Here is a 17,158-nt window from a genome sequence, read left to right as displayed (position 1 = left end):
ATTCTGCGTGTCTGTGGAAATCAGGCGCGGACTGGCCATCGGGAGAACCGGGACAATTCCCGGTCGCCTAGCAGCCGATTTGGCCCGCTATTTTAATATTATTAATGTATTAAAGCGATTATTTCCGAATTCGCCATTCGATAATTAAGTCTCTAATAAATCATGAATCGGTTAGTCATGACTGGCAATGCTTCGGCTCGGTTTGGATCAGAGTAATCAATGCGCGAGAGAGAGAATGGAGTGGACTGTGGAAGCGCACAGATGGAGTAGTGAAGCAAAACTACTGTTCAGGGTTTCAAGGAATTTGGCTCCTCATGTTTCAACCATGTTTTGACCAAATCTTAGATTGTCTGATTCGGTCTGATACCCTACACTGGCAATGGCTGGCAACTTTTTTTCAAAAATGCTGCCGGGGAAAGAGTTAATTGGACACTTTAGGAAGTTAATAAAGTGGGAAGTTGCAGTTTAGGATTAACTGCAAATCTTATTTACAAAACAAAAGATAAACTACTGTAATTTCGGTTTATTTTATTTGTTTTTCATTTTTTATTTGTTTTCGTAGCGATATCTGGCAACACTGCATCGCAGGAAATTAAACTATAGTAATCAAAAAAGCCCACGGACATGTTGACAGGATACCACATTCGGTGAGGCAAACGCAATGATCATCAGGATATTTATTATCTGTAAGAAACTTTGTCAACGCTATCAAAACCAGTAACATATGACACCCCGCACTTTTTTCAGGCAAGTTTTTCAAAGGCCAGTGTGAATAAACCTAGATTTAATGCAAAGAGACAAGATAGTCTAATCATGACCAGACATTTTATTTGTATCCAAAATGAGGTGACATGAACATTGTGAAGCGCCACAAACACTCTCATGAACGAGTATGAATGAAAGTATGTTTCATTCATACTCGAAGACGGAGTTGCTCTCTCACGCAGAAAGTCCAAAACGGACTCGTAGAAGTAATAACTTATGACGTGCCAGGAAATCTTTAATATGGACAAAGGCATCCAGCTATAGCTGTAGCTAAGCTGAACAAAAAGCAGAAACGTTTTGACTGATGAAATGTGAAAACAATAATCACACAATGGTTTATGAGTGTTTTTCTAAGTCATCTCCAGGTAAAGTATATGAATAATGCAGTGCTAATTCACACAGCATGTATTGCATATTATTCTGTGATAAAAGTGGAAAAAATAGTTTGTAGTATATAAACCAGTCATAAAATTGTCTTTAGGAAAATATATAATAGAATACAAATTTCCATGAAGGTTCTTAAAGTTCTTATCAAATAGCAATGCTTACTAATGAAAACTATTACAGTATTACGTATTGTTGCATGAATAAACAAATTATACAATTATCCATTCCTAACCTGAAAACAAATTTTGATGCAATAAATATGGTCTAATTTAACAATGTCCATCTCCTCAAAGCACATTTCTTTCACCTTTCACCATTCTTTCATCTTTCACATATATCTACATGTCTGTTTCTTTTAAACTTTGTAGTGTATAGACCAATTATAGGTTTGTAAACATTCAGGATGCGCGCGCATCATGGTTGCAGAAAACCCGGGAGAGATAGTCTTTACGGCTAGAGAATTTCATGGATACGGTAAAAAATAGTTAGCTTTTAAAAAGATTATGTTATATTGATTAGATGTAATTTTCAAAATGTTCCCTGCATATTACAAGAGCTTGTCACCCAGCGACATTAGTAACTTACTTTTAACAGCATCAGACGCGCGCGCGCTCACGAGATCTTCCGGTTCTTACTTGTAAATTCAGTTCACTCACTGGAGACTCGCACTAAACGGATCATTTGAATCAGTGAGTTGTCGACTCGAGAACAGCTGCAATCGGAACATTCCAATTAGTGAATGAATCGTTTGGTGCGATTTGCAAACCGATTTAAAAGCTTCATTGAAAATAATCAGTTCGTTCATGACTCAGACACAGCGTCTGCGTCTCGGAGCACATGATATAATATAAGGAGTAATGATATGTTTTATGAAATGTAGTGAAGTAAAAAGTACGATCTTATGCTTTGAAATGTAGTGAAGTATAAGTAAAAGTTACTCAAAATAAAACTACTCCAGTAAAGTACAGATACTTGAAAAATGTACTTAAGTACAGTAACGAAGTAAAACTACTCCGTTACTGTCCACCACTACTGTTAACTACTAGCAGGGTTTTAGAAAGCCTGCATTACCTATAACAACTTATTTAATAAGTGATAAAACTTGTTTTATTATTGATGAACTTTGGACAGTTATTGAACTAAATCGAATCAACACTGAACTGACTGGAGCTGAATGATGGCACTATTGTCTTGTTAGATCTGCTTTACAGCAGAATTTGGATTTTGGATTTGAAGTTTGCATGACTGATTCTGTCATTTTGCTCTTTAATACTGTGAAGTTGCTTTGAAACAATCTCTATTGTATAAAGCGCTATAAAAATAAAGGTGACTTGACTATACTAAAACAATACCTAAATAGCTATTTGGCTAATGGTTCATATTTCTTTCCCGCTCACATTTGATGACATCATAAAAAAAATTAAATAAAATAAAATAAAAAATTTAGAGGCAAAGGAAATTATCTGACTTTAATGAAAAATTATGAAAGCATTTTTTATTTAGATTAAAGGTGCAGTCACATTTACTGTTGCTTGGCGAAATTTTGCAAAGAAAATTCCAAATATTCTGTTAAACTGATCATGTAAATTTACTGTGTTGACCAAGAGAAAGCTTTGAAAGTGACCTCTGTATGAGCTGTGCTTTATACATCACTACACTTTTGCAATAGAAAATTGACCATAATACGACCAAAACGTGTTTTAAGAAAGTAAACACGGTCAATTTTGAATTCATGTTGACTAAGTATGCTGATACAGATGATAATGCAATCCCCATTCAAACTTGGAAATGGTCATACAGTGAGATTACACAATATACATCCCATACTATTACAGTGGACAAATGGCATGTAATACACATCCTAATAATTACATCCTTCCTTTAGTGCAAGTCTATCAGTAGAGTGGAACTCAGTAATGATCCATCAGGATTGTACAATCTGTGAAAGATACATAATCTGTGGGCTTCTCCATTCTTGTGAAGTACAAAATCTTAGGTTTGTGTGTTTGAACATGAGTGTGTTATTCTTAGAGCATCAAGACTCCACTGATGGAGAGAAATAGCTGCTGCAGGGTACTCATGAATAAAACACCAAAGTTACTCAAGAGCAGATCTATTCACACACACATGCACACATACTCAATCTAATGGGAGCTACATGACATGATGGTTTACACACTTTTCACACACATGTACCCACACGGAGGGTGCAAAACTAACAGAAAATTGACAAAGAACTACTATGAGCTTGCAAAACTGCTACGACAAAAAGTGCCACTTGTATGTATCAGCAAAGCAGTTTTCAGTTGAATTCTAGCATGAAATTTGCTCTTGAATGGCTTCTGTGGCAAATCATTTTGTATTTACTCTAGCTCTCTAGCAGTGCAATATCATGATGTCTGGATGTCGGCCCTCACTAAGTGACCTCAAACTCACTAAATAATTCACTGAGCTCTGGGATGCATTGGAATGTTTTTGCAACTTGACAAATGTTGCCACTGCAGCTTCAATGACAAACTGACACACTTCATAACAAAGTGGACTGAAACATCAGAAACCAAGTTTAGCGGGCACTCATTTCCTTTGACCAACACAATCATAGCAACTGGAAGGATCCAAAGAAATAGGACTCTGCAATGCAAATAATTTGGTTTATTCAGATTATCCAGAGCCCTTCAAGGTGCTCCAAAAATCCCTCCCCCTGGGTAAACTCCAAACGGATTAGACATTAAATCCATTTTCCTGCCATAACATCATTGGAAAATTTAATCAGTGTCAAGTATAAAATTACAGACTGTCAAACACTGTTCATTTAAAACATTCTGTACGATTCTAAATGCGCATATGGGGCAAATAAAACAAAAAGCCTTTCAAATGGGTCACATGATTATTTGGTGCACTTACCCCGTTTATCTTGCTGTTATTGCATTATGAATTGTGAATTTCATTTTATGCATTCTGACCCCTGCAAACGCCTACACTAGAACTATACATGAGATTTAGAAGCAGGACTGATGAATAATGAACAATCCGCTTCAGACAACTTTAGATTCCCGTCTGGACCAAATGTACCTGCAAATGGGGATAAACTTCTCTCATTAAAGTACAAGTTCAGTCTTCTGTGCCATATCTCAAATCCTGAAATCAAATTTCTGCACCATTTAGTGCATACCCCAAAGTTTTAACGTTTAGCTCCTTCCACTCAAGCCCAAATTAGATTTGAAATATCATATATGCACTACAAATTAGGCTTGCCGCGATAGATGGTGCTGACGGTGATACCGTTGTTAAGCCGCAACACCGGTTACGTCACTTGCCCACCGCATCACCGACCCCCACCATCGTTTTGATTTTTTATAGTAATAAAAATCATTTAGTTCAGTAAAAGAACAGACACTACAATTAAAAACTGAACGCGGCTGCTCAATGCAGTTGAATGACAGTTGCATCACAGATCAGATTTCGTTTCTCCAGTGAGGAGAGTGAGTCGAGCTGACTGACAAGAAAAGTGGGGTGAGACAGACAAGACGATCGCAGATGATTTAGTTTCGAAACGAAATGCAAAAGCGCCTGTTTGGCAATATTTTGGATATTGAAAAGCCTGTTGACTTTTGCCGTTTAATCTAAGGTGATTTTGGAAGTTTTTTTAAACATTCGTTACTTATTTAATTGGTTCCACATTGTTTGCTGATTTTTACTTTATTTAAACTTTGCTAAAGCTAAAGTGAGTTTGACTTTGTATTTTGCTGTTGCATTCAAGCAATTGACACCTAACTGCAGCTAATTCGAAAGTGAAAGTAAAATGCGCACGGTGCTTTTAAGCTATTTAAAAGCGAAGGAAAGCGAGGAAAAGAGGGAAAATTCAAACGAATTGCTTTACTCCGAATTGCCGCTATTTGAAAGTGAAAGTAAAATGCGCACGCCGCTTTTACAAGCTATTTAAAAGCGAAGGAAAGCGAGGAAAAGAGGGAACGCCCCGCGGTGATACCGGTATTACCGGTGTTGTCACATGTCGATTAACTGGTGGGAAAATTTCCTCACCGTCACAACCCTACTACAAATCAGCCTCAAAAGGAATAATTACCTCTGTCAGCACTTCTTATTCACTTAATATTATGACTCAGACTTCTTATGGATTAATCTACAGAGTTTCGTTTGTTAGCAGAATTAAGCAGATAATATCTTTACATTGCCTGCACAAATTGGTATTCTGAAAAGAAAAGGTCCCATGCTGCAAGCCTCTCTGATGGCAAATTTGTAGCGGAATCTAACAGCCATAGGGCAACCCATCAGGTTCCTGTTTTGCATTCATCCCATGCTACTAATGGCTCTAAAGCTTTCATCTTGCACCTTGTGACATATTGAGATTGGTGTGCAATCCACACAAAGGTTGTGCCAAAATACCTTAATTCAGAGCTAACCAGCCAATAGCAGCACAAGATGAAAGCAAAGGCAGGATCCTGACTAATTTCTTGTCCTATGACTTCTTTTAGACCAACTTTAAAAGTACCCCATTGTGCAGAGGATTTTGAAATGTATCATCATCTTTATTCTTGGGAGATTATATGCTCAAAAACGTTTTTTTAACACTGTTCTCTTGATCTGGATAATTTGAATAAAGTTTGAAAAACATTTTTTAGTGTACTGGAGAACACATTTACACTCTCAGAAAAGTCTGAGGGCACAATGGTAATATGAATGAATTTTACACATTGTTTTTCTCACAGATGTTTTACCTGTATTTTGAAGGTTTTAAGGTTAAAGCAAGTGTAATTCAGGTAAATTTTTTCTACTTATAATCAATATGAAGTACAGACAGTGTCTTTCACTTGACCTTTAAAATGTCCCTTGCTTTCAAAATGTCAATTGCTTTTATGTTAACCTTGTAACATCTTACAATAGTAATGATATTGAATCACTTTAAAATTATACTGATATATTAGAAAACAGTTTGTACAGTGTAATAAACACATTTATTCATCAAATATATTCAGACAAATATAACAACGTCAGACTGATAGGGCTGGGTATGTGACCTGAACTGGAATGTGATCAATATTTCATTGGATTTTTGCAGTGACAGTAAGCACATTGCTCTGGCACATGCTGCTGCCTTTCAATGTATTTATACGGCATTGATAAGCACAGTGTGAGACCAGCCATTAGAACAAAGTCCTGCTGCTGCTAAAACACACACTCCATTCTCTTTTTCTCAATCTGTTTCTCCTCTTTTCTTTTTCTTTTACTCTCTGTCATATAAACACACACACAATGCCATGCCATTACCACACTGCTGGTTGCTGTATTATGCCTAAACACACCCAGCAGTGAGCCAAAGACTTATGCAAACACTGTTAGCATGTTAGAAGAATCATTCATGTTCATTTGCTATGGTATATTTATTAGTCTGCAAGAATAATTTGGTGAATAACAGTTTTCATGAGCTCTCTGCATATGAAATACCCTTTTTAAATTCATGCTACTCTGCAGTAAAAAGAGGTCAGCTGGTGTTACCATCGACTGCTCGATGCAGAGACATCGCTGCTGATTGCACAACTGACAAATGTCAATCAAAAAAGGTTTTGTTACCCTTCAGTGATTTGTATGGTTTGGAAGCTGAATGAATGTGAGCAGCGAAATCACATAATGGTCTGCAGCAGTGATTCCCAAGAAGGGGGTACTTAAGCAGGTTCCAGGGGGTCCTTGGAAAGATTTTAATTTTACTTCGTTAAATCTATGAAACAGAAAAGACTAAAATAACTACTCATGATTTATTCAGTTCTTTAGGAAAAGAAAAGAACATTTTTTTGCTCTTTTTCACTAATAGGGCTGGGGGGTACAAAAGACAAAAAAGGTCGTGAAAAAAAAACGGTCTACAACACATAAATCCTTTAGAATAGAACAGAATATACTGAAATAATAATAATAATAATACACTGATTTTTTTTTATTTTTACAGAAAAAAATACTGCTACAGTAAAAACGTGTTAATTGGTCAATTGTTAGTTATCATTCCATATGTTTTTAAATAAATAAAAAAAAAAAGGTTTAAACATTGCACTACATGTAATTTTACTGTAAAATACTGCAATGAAAAATGACAAGTAGGATTTACCTAAAAAAAAAGCTAATAAGCAATTTTCACTCAGAAACTGCTAATCAATTTCTTATATAATTACAAAGAAACAGCAATTAACACCCCGAATTAAATGAGAAATTTTGAAGTAGAAAGAGTGAAATGTATTTTCTTGTAAACCAAACTTCAATTAACTTTACTTTATTTACAACTTTGAAGAAGTTTTTGTTTTTTACGGAGTGTTAAATTTGATTTTGCACGAAAAAATATTAATAACTATATAACGTACAAGGAAAAACATAAAAATGGGACATTCCCAGAAGTCCCAACAGTATGTGACACATCAATTACAAATTTAATTTACATTTTTGTTTCTTCTTATTTTTTACTCTTTTTTTTTCTGTTATTCATTAAATATTTATTGCATTATTTTAACGTCTTGTGTGTTAGCGTGATGGTGTTTTGTATGACCTGTGCTCCATCTATACACATGAACTGGTCAAGTTTTAATGCACAGGCCACTTAAGCCTCGTTTCCACCGAGCGGTACGATTCAGTACAGTACGGTACACAACTATTTCCATTGTCAGATGATGTGAATGGTACCAAAATAGCGAACCGTACCCATACCACTTTTTAGGACCCTTCTGTTGGGGTACCTAGCACAGTAGTCCGGTATCTAAAGACAGAATGCAGAACGTTGATTGGTTGACAGAGAATCTTCACTTGTGCGTGCTACAAGGGGAATGACAAAACGTTCCACCATGCTGCTCATGCGTGTTGGGCTTGTTTACAACAGAGTGCGCAAACACAAAAAATATAACGATGTATTTTAGAATTGAATATTTTCACACACATACACACAGACAATGTCATGCTTTCTTCTTCACGAGAGAATGATGTTGATCGCTACTTTCCGACATACACCACGCCTATCAAGTAAGGGTACTGTTGGCAGTGGAAACGCAAGCTGGATCAGGGTGTACCATCCCGAATCGTACCGTACTATACTGTACTGCTCCGTCGAAACGAGACTTACAATGAACTCTGATTGATCATGTGGCCTTTTGTTTTACCATCTGCATTATTGTGGTGGTTATTGGTACATGTTGAGGTATAAAGCTGATTTTGGTAGTTCAAGCAGTTTGGTACATTAACATTACATCACCTAATGAAATATACAGCTATAAGTTGTAAAATGTTGTAAAATGTGTAAGTCGCTTTGGATAAAAGCGTCTGCTAAATGACTAAATGTAAATGTAAATATGCAGGCACGAATTTGCCATCCTGTAATATCAGAAACACTGTCACAGTATTTTTAGCATGAATTTCTGGCTTTCAGTCTTTTACCCTGAATATAACAGGAAATCGAATAAGATAAGAAAACAACACAGCATAGTGTACTGTAACACAGCAGAAGAGAAAAACAAATCACAATCAAATCTTTGCAATCTAGTGACGAATCAAAGGATTCCTGACAGAAAAATGCTTTGACAATTTACTCAAATAAGGTTTTCCTCAAGAGCTCTACATGCGGATCTACATGGTACATGTTTCACTGTATTTGAGGATCGTCCAAAACATCACTCAAAAGATGATTATAATGTGAAGAATATATGGTGCACTGCGCTATAGAAGGATGAATGATACGGCTGAAAATGTTCCCATGATGCCATGCATGTTTGCCTCGACCCCATGGGGACTTCATTAAAGATCAAACTATCAAAACCAACAAATTTCTCCCTGACTCAACCCTTCTTCTGCTATACATCTCTCACCATGTCTCTCACATGTGTGTGCATTTAACAGCTTTGAAACAGAGAAGGTCCCTGAGGTTTCTTATCCTTTACTGATATAATAACTCTAATAAGCAGGAACATGCGAGCAGCAGTGTACATCCTTTCTCGCATACATTGCGTTTTAACGATTTTGATCTTTCTTTCCCACTGCTCTGAGAGCCCTTTGAGAGGAAGCGTGTGATTATGAGTGCATGCATGTTAGGATGTGGGTGCACATGTTGCATGTAATCCCTTTCCTGGGGAAAATTCCTCCACTATCTTCACAGTAACAGCTGGGGTTACCGTGACAACACCCCATTACTGTTGTGTTAACGCTCCGGTAGCCTTGGCAACACCGTGGTGACACCATGGCAACGGAGCCATTTGACAGAGATAAGAAAAGTAGCTAGCGCCGCAGACATGGAGCATTTAAATTCATCACCCTCTTCTCGCATCTGCCCTCTCGTGTGCCTCTCTCAGCGCATTACTTTTATATAAACTGGATTCAGTTCATTTTGATTTAGTGTTGAAAAATGTGATCAACAGTAAATGTGGCCTTTGAGAGTCAATGGGAACATGGGGTGATGATATAAAGATGATGATGCTGCCACGCTCACTGCCCGTGTTTGGAGATCCTCTAATATATATCATCTGGCCCTCGATCTATACGTCTTCATCTGTGACCTGTGTCTCTCCCTCACTGGTGCGGAGGAGAATTGAATAGTCAAGCTTTATTCTGTCAGGCTGTAATTAGTTTTCAGATTCGATGACACTTCTTTTGTTTATTCATCCTTTGCGGTGTCTTTTTCCTCATCGAAGTGTGGCTTGGAGGAGTAACATCCTTTATATCAGATGATAAATAAAACCGTGTTTCATATTCTCAGAACACTCCCTCACTTCTCTCTGAATTCTCCCAGCTCCCTCACGCTATTCTTCTCAAAGACTTTAACTTTTACAACGCAGTCATGTTTCCTTTCTCTTTTTTCCCATCCCACTCTCCGTTGTCTTGTTCTGTAATTCCCTTCCACTCTCCTCTCTCCCTCACTGGTGCGGAGGAGAATTGAATAGTCAAGCTTTATTCTGTCAGGCTGTAATTAGTTTTCAGATTCGATGACACTTCTTTTGTTTATTCATCCTTTGCGGTGTCTTTTTCCTCATCGAAGTGTGGCTTGGAGGAGTAACATCCTTTATATCAGATGATAAATAAAACCGTGTTTCATATTCTCAGAACACTCCCTCACTTCTCTCTGAATTCTCCCAGCTCCCTCACGCTATTCTTCTCAAAGACTTTAACTTTTACAACGCAGTCATGTTTCCTTTCTCTTTTTTCCCATCCCACTCTCCCTGTTGTCTTGTTCTGTAATTCCCTTCCACTTTCCTTCCGTCCATATGTTTGTTGTGCTTTTCCTCTAAACTCTTGTTCAGATCTTTCTCTCTCTCATGGCCTCTCTTTGCTGATACTAATGTCTGTTTTCTGTTTTTGTAACTTCCTGTAAGCGAAGCCAATCTCCACCAGATATAGGGCACTCAAGGAAATAAAGTCAGCAGTTTAAGTTGTCCCTCTGAACTCTGGGGAGACGGTCAACTCGCTAATGCTATATGCTGTGTTGCAATCAGACAATCGCTAATGCATTTGACATTTGTTCTGTCTGACCCTGCATGCATAATACCAGTAATAACGACAATCTGAAACTCTTAAAAAAAAAAAAGAAGAAGAAAAAATAACAAATAATGACAGTGTGATCAAAGGGAATACAATATACTTGATTTGAGAAGTGACTAAAACAATGGCTAATTATTATTAATATTAATAATATTAATTACTTCTCCAAGCCACGTTTAATAATAATAATAATAATTTAATCATCATCATAATCATCATCATATAATAATAATCATCATAATCATCTTATAATTAGACATTAATATTAATATTAAATATGAATAATAATATTCTTTTACAGCTCAGGAAACTTTATGAAGTTTCCTCACTAAACATAAAATAAAATAAAATAAAACATTTGTTCTCAGTTTAACCTCTTCCCTTTGCGGTCTAGGAGAAACAATTGAGATTTTAACAATCTCATTTGTGATTTTTCTTTCCTACGGATTGTTTTTCTGCACCATTTAACACAATTTAGTCACATCCTCATCACATCTTCATGAACTTAAAGAGTTTAAAGCTGTCTCTTCGCACAACTGAGACTTTAGAAACATCCATCACCGCTAATGCTAAAACCAAAGTCTTGCTTGTTTTTCCAAACACTTTGTTCAATACTTTTCTCACTCTTTTACTAAACAGAAAAGACATGGCAGATGTGATGTCTTGTAACACCTACTGTAGCATCCATTTTCAAGAGCTGAACATCCTGTCTAAACCAGTCATGACATGACAAGTTACCAGCAATAAGTAATATCTCTCATCACTTAAAGTGAAAATGCTGCATGGCATAGCACAAATCACAGCCAATAAGAACATTTTCCATGTTATTATGTGGACAGTGATTTTGAATCAGTAAGATTTTACTGTGGGCAGTGCTACTCAAAATGGAAACTATGTTACCCCTCTGCTTGACATGGCTAGTCAGGAGAGGTAAAATACATAAATATAGTATAAAATAATATGTTATATAAATGTATATGTTAATGTGGGTTCCTGCAGTTAAAATTTTACTAACAACAAAAACTAAAAGCACATAGGGTTCTTATAACTGCCTGCGCTAAAAAGCGTTTAACAGCAATATAATTTTGGGTGGGTGTCAGGATCCCACACATGAGGAGACAAGTGATTGAGCAAGCCAATGGTCAACCATTAAAAGTCCTTAAATGGCTGCTGTCTCTGGTGTAAAAATCTACAACAAGTGTTGTAAATGGACCAGGGATCAGTCACCAATGAACTGTGTAATATTGTTGAGTCACTCATCTATAAAGGGAACTACACTTTACTTACAGTTATTTGGTCTGAACATTGGTCTTTTTCTTTTTCTGTATTGCCTGGAGGAGTTGGTTAATTAGTTTAAGGAAGATGTATTGTTTCTGCAGCACAGCTGGCTATTAAAAAACATCTGACAGAACCATTTGACATTGCTCAAAGTAAATAATTCTTCTGTTTTTCTTTACACCACCTTGGATTTAGCAAAGAATTCTTTTAAGGATCCTTTCTGGTCTAAATGATTTGTTCACAAATAGGAATGTTCTGGTTCATAAGTCACTGAAGAAAGTTATACAGGTTTGGAATTACATGAATACAGTTTGATATACGTTTTGATTGCCTACAGAAATGTTTAGATCTCTAGACCAGTGTTTCCCAACTGGGGTGCCGTCTGTCGAGAGCAGGGGTGCCGTGTAAAAAATCATTTTTTAATATTTTTAAATTGCTAAAATGTTCAAAAAAGCAGCTATTATATAATATCCATTTCTGATGTTGCCAATAATTAGAGATGCACTGAAATTCCGGCTGCCGAACATTAGTTCACCGCTCAGGATTCACTTTCACGTGGTGTGACGCTCTGCATATTGTGGTAACGCTGCCCTCTCATTCATTGATCTGCTAACCGTTATGCTCACGTGTCCTCTGATAATAATAGCTTAATAACTAAACTAAATAATTAAACATTATTTGGATAATTGGTAAAAAAAAATATATCTCTTAATAGCCCTAACTGTGTGTTAGACCTACCTGAAAAACTAAAAAGCAATTTATTTCATTTGTAGGCATATAGTGATTTTTTTTTATTTGTGCTATCATTAGTAATTTCTTTATTTCTTCTTATTTTATTATTAACTGCTTAGCCTCCTTGTCATTTTTTATTCAATTCAAAGTTTTAAATCAAGCTATCTCGTGCTGCTGCAACAAAATTACCCAACTGTAAAATCAAAAATACACTGAGTGAGCAAAACTTTGTTTAATTACCATTATAACTAGCTATCTCACAATGTTTACATATGAATAAAAGCCTACAATCAAATCTGTCATATAAATTGGTCTTTTCATTAGAAATTAGCCTACTGATTGCCACCATTGATGGACAATTTTTTTTTTATAATATTAAAAATATCTGTATGATATATGACTGCAGTATATTCTGCAGTTCTTCCCTGCTGTACTGTATATCTATACTTTTCAAAGTATCATATCGAAGTTAGAAATTTAAATATTGCGGCACCCCGGTTGGGAAGCACTGCTCTAGACCACAAACTTTCATTTGAACAAATTGGAGAAGTTACAATGCAATTTTATTTGTCTTCTAAATTGTCTTTGTGAGGGGGTTCGAAATGTTTAAAAGGCTTTCTTTTATTTTTTATATTACTCGCTCACTGTATCTGTTTGGTAGAGGTCAAACCAATCATGTCAAACCAACTGTGTGGTTGTAGGAGTGAAGACTGCAGAACTGAGTCTTTCCATGAGTCACACACTCTTAAATACAAGAAATAAACTGGATACTGATTCATAACATTATACATATTTACCTATTTATTATTATACATTCATGTTGCTGTAGAAGTCAAAACTAGACAAACTACTGTATTATTCACACTACACACATTCAAATTCAGAAATTAATAAAAATGCGTATGAATACACAAAAAAAGCACCACTACTAGTATTATCCATACTTTAAGTTAAGGGTTTTTTTTAAGTATTAAAATCCAGTATGTAATGTGTTGGTGCTACAGACATAAATGATACCACAAATCGTGTTGCTTGCTGAGGAGAGGTGTGCTGTTACATTTCTAAGTGATCAGATTTATGATTTTTGCCTAGAGCATGTTAAAACTGGTGGAAAAGTACCACAAACTTTCATTAAGGGAAAGAACCCCAGCCATTATCTAGGTACTAGAACATCAGAGACTTTGGGGCAGGCTTTTTCGATTAGCAAACACCAAGACCATAGCAACTGCACAGCAACACACTAAAAACTACTCAGAACACATTAGCAACCACACTGGCAATCATCCTGAACACCCTAGCAGACATTAAGATCTGGAATATCTAAGCCAGAGAATGTTTGTTTTCACATTTAATTTTGAAAGGACCGTTCACCCCAAAATGATAATCCTGTCATCATTTACTCACTCTCATGTCTTTCTTTTTTCTCTGGAACACAAAGAAAATATTTTGAAGAATGTTGGTAACCAAACAGTTTTGACTTCCACTGTATGGAGAGAAAAAAAAGACACTAAATGTAACCACTCAGAATTTCTTCTTTTATGTCCCATAGAAGAAAAAGTTATACAGGTTTGCATATTAGAACTATCCCTTTAATTTTCTCCCAGACATTTTCACATTCAGCAAATGCATCCTATCCTTAATGCCACTAGTGATTTTTGAAAGACCCTGAGATAATGCAAATAACTCTCAATTAGTCTACCTTTGTTCTGCCTAATGTTCATCAGTGCCATATTAATCATAAGTGTAGCTGGGATTAAATCCTTTGGTGACATTAAAATAAGCACATTACCTTGTACATTTTAACCCAGAATCTTGATGTTTATTAAAAAAACTCCATGGACATGTTATAAATCAACTACTCGCAAGTTTCTTGGCAAACTTTCTTTAATAGCTGAGCATTAAAGAAAATACAGTGTTTACCTTCGACAGAGTAAACTCAGCAGGAATGCTGGCAAAATGGCACCTCTAACGCTAATAAATTAAGAATGTTCTTGTTCTGAAAATGAACAGAGCTACTGTATCTCCCTTTCTCCCATCCCTGATTTTTTGTTAGTGTGCGAGTGTTTATGCTGCACACTTCCCACGCGCAGTGAGCCTATGACTTGCATAAGAGAACCTCACCTCTTTAACTCTCTCCCTCACACACACACACACACACAAACAAATACACACACAAACACAAATCTAGCTCTTCACTCACTAACCAGACTGATATTTTTTTTAAACCAATAAAATAAGATTTTTTTTAATGTTGGAAGATGCTGGAAAGCTAAATATCACACAGCAGTGTCAAAACTAAACCAAAGACAAAGGATGATAAGCAAACCATAACAAGCAATAAGCTTTAAGTTCACGGTTCAATTCACTAATAGCATATGTTGGGAACACTTCAGGTTTACTTTGATTTCACAATTACAAATATTTTTGGTCTTTACAAGTTACTTTACAAACATAATGACAACACAAGATGGACAACGTTATCTACTGTTATAGATATGACAGATATGATAACTAATATATATTAAAAAACCTACTGTAAACTACACACAAACGTATCTATTTTAAATGCCGCATCACAATATAGAAATTACGTCAAAGTTTTGGGTCAGTCAATTTTTTTATTTTGCATTTGTACTTCTATTTAGAAATTACCCAATAAATTGATCAAAAGTGACAGTAAAAGCATTTGTAATATTACAAAAGATTGCTATTTCAAATAAATGCAATTCTTTTGAACTTCTATTCATCAAATAATCCTGAAAAAAATATGAGAAATGTTTCTTGAGCATCAAATCAGCATATTAGAAAGATTTCAGGAGCATCATGTGACTGCTGAAAAATCAGTTTTGCCACCACAGGAATAAATTACGTTTTTAAAATATAATAAAACAGAAAACTGATTAAATTGAAATAATGTTTCACAATAGTACTGTTCTTACTGCATTTTGATTAAAAAAAGCAGCCTTGGTGAGCATAACAGACTTCTTTAAAAAATATTAAAGAATTTTACTGACCCCAAGCTTAAACAATGATGTACATCACATTACTTAAACCTTTTCTAATATTAAATCTATTATTATTACTATTATTTAGAGGACACAATGGACAAAACAAATCCTGTAGCTAGAGAGTCTCTTAACTAAATCTGTTTAGTTACATAAGACTGTCATTTTAATTTTATTTAGATTGATTAATTTAAAAAATAATATAATAAATTTAAAAAGTTACAACTAAAATGGAACTCAAGTGTGGAATCACCTTAAGAGGTGTGACTCTCAGACTGTCCTGTAAATATAACAGCAAACCAGATCAGATACTGTTTGTATGGATGCTCTCAATCCCCTTCTCTAGCCTGCAATAGCATAATTTAAATATAGTAAGTATGTCTGAAAAAGCACAATTTAAATATATTTCTTTTTCACCTGGGAGTACACAGAAGTAAACATTGAGACCCCTTATGCCATCTATAAGAATAATTTGCATTCTAAACAGTTTGGAATTTCAGGCAACTCCCATTGTTTTCGTTTAGATGTGTGCAAAATTCTGTGTTCTGATTTTGTGCAATTCAGGCTTTTTTTACTAAGACATATTCCCACCACATGATGGTTTTATCTCACTCTCGGACACAATACCCCATTCTCTGCCATTTTTCATAACCAAGGAGATGCTGACAGCCTTAATGTTGGTGATTGACAGCAAAGCAAAACCTACAACCTGCGTGCTAATGTCATACGCATGTCAATGACTAGCTTACAGCAGTTCATGCAGCATTTTATCAACCAAACTTTTTCGCAAAATTTTTTTGTGACTCCTGAAAATTTAAGGTAGTCACTTTCACTACACAATAGTTTTTTCTCTTCATAACTGAATTGTGTATGAACATAGCAATCCAAACAGGACTGACAACCATATTCTGCTTCTGTGTGAACAAAGACATACTACACTCCCACTGTTCAATAACAAATATGTCATCAGTATGTATGCTGTATACCTTCTGTAAATCTAATATGTTTTCTTTGCCCTTTTTGAAGGACTCTAATACCATACTGGACTGAGAAAGTCATCTGACTTCTTCGTAAATTCAAAAGAACATTTTACCTTTTGAAGCCAGTTGGTAAAATGTCTACTTGTCAATAAAAAACTGATTTCTGCCTGAGGCATTGCAGGAAGACTCCATCTTTCTCTCGCTTCCTCTCTCTTTCTCCTGTACTCCTGAAGGTATTTAGAGGACACTCCAATGGACAAAAAATAAATAAATAAAATCATGTAGCTAGAGAGTCTTAACTAAATCGGTTAAGTTACAGTACAAGACTGTCATTTTAATTTTATTTAGTTTAATTAATTTAAAAAATAATATGATTTCATTCAATTACCTCATGAGCATTCTTAAATCATTATTCAATTACATGAAGATAAAACTTTTTGTCATGTCCAGTCAATGCTTTCACTCGCCACATTATTGTAATGTCTTTTGATCATC

The 17,158-nt window shown here is 35.6% G+C and overlaps 1 pseudogene; it reads right to left on the bottom strand.

The window, feature by feature from the left end:
* Positions 1-17,158, bottom strand: part of LOC107702533 (glutamate receptor ionotropic, NMDA 2A-like) — an 81,420-nt pseudogene that overhangs the window by 48,176 nt on the left and 16,086 nt on the right.

Source organism: Sinocyclocheilus anshuiensis, unplaced genomic scaffold, assembly GCF_001515605.1.
Source record: "Sinocyclocheilus anshuiensis isolate Anshui unplaced genomic scaffold, SAMN03320099.WGS_v1.1 scaffold218, whole genome shotgun sequence".
Classification (NCBI taxonomy): Eukaryota; Metazoa; Chordata; class Actinopteri; order Cypriniformes; family Cyprinidae; genus Sinocyclocheilus; species Sinocyclocheilus anshuiensis.
Note: the sequence above shows the minus strand (reverse complement) of the source record. Positions and strands in the feature narration are given on the sequence as shown.